This window comes from Palaemon carinicauda, chromosome 16 (assembly GCF_036898095.1).
Source record: "Palaemon carinicauda isolate YSFRI2023 chromosome 16, ASM3689809v2, whole genome shotgun sequence".
Taxonomy (NCBI): domain Eukaryota; kingdom Metazoa; phylum Arthropoda; class Malacostraca; order Decapoda; family Palaemonidae; genus Palaemon; species Palaemon carinicauda.
Genome location: NC_090740.1, coordinates 29,086,864 through 29,087,357, shown reverse-complemented (window position 1 = coordinate 29,087,357; position 494 = coordinate 29,086,864). Strand labels below are relative to the sequence as shown.

Genomic DNA, 494 nt, shown 5'->3' with positions numbered 1-494 from the left:
TTTCTTATTGCATAACCATTTTCAACATGTGCATAACTAAATTTCCATGGAAATATATTTTCCACTTGGCTGAGAAAACAGACTATCAGTAGCAATGAAACTAGGACAGTCCTGGAACAAATAATCGTTAATGCAATTTGGTTCTTATTAAATAATACATATGCAACTATATTCTAATATTAGATAACATTCAGCGATAGATAAACTAATTGAATTTATTGGTCAGTGTAACTTATTCATCAATGCACAAAGAATCTAACATTCGTTAGCAAACATTCATTTCTTCTCATTATATAATACACACAAAAAATTAAACAAACCTATAGACTTATGCATTCATTTAGTCTTAATTGCACAAAATTTTAATTCAAATTGAATAATTAAAACAGCTAACGAACTTCACTTTCTGAGTTTCTTATATTAATTTGAATTAAAGACTGAAAATACTTACAATCGGGGTAATACGAATTATCAGTGATTATTATACAGGGTCA

The 494-nt window shown here is 27.5% G+C and overlaps 1 protein-coding gene across 1 annotated transcript in view; it reads right to left on the bottom strand.

Moving 5' to 3' along the window:
* LOC137654986 (glutamate receptor ionotropic, kainate 1-like) overlaps positions 1-218 on the bottom strand; it is a 17,082-nt gene extending 16,864 nt beyond the window's left edge. Inside the window, exon 1 of the mRNA XM_068388883.1 lies at positions 1-218. This exon is cut by the window's left edge and continues 621 nt beyond it. The gene's annotated coding sequence lies outside the window, so the exon portion shown is untranslated.
* Between the last annotated feature and the right edge of the window lie 276 nt (positions 219-494).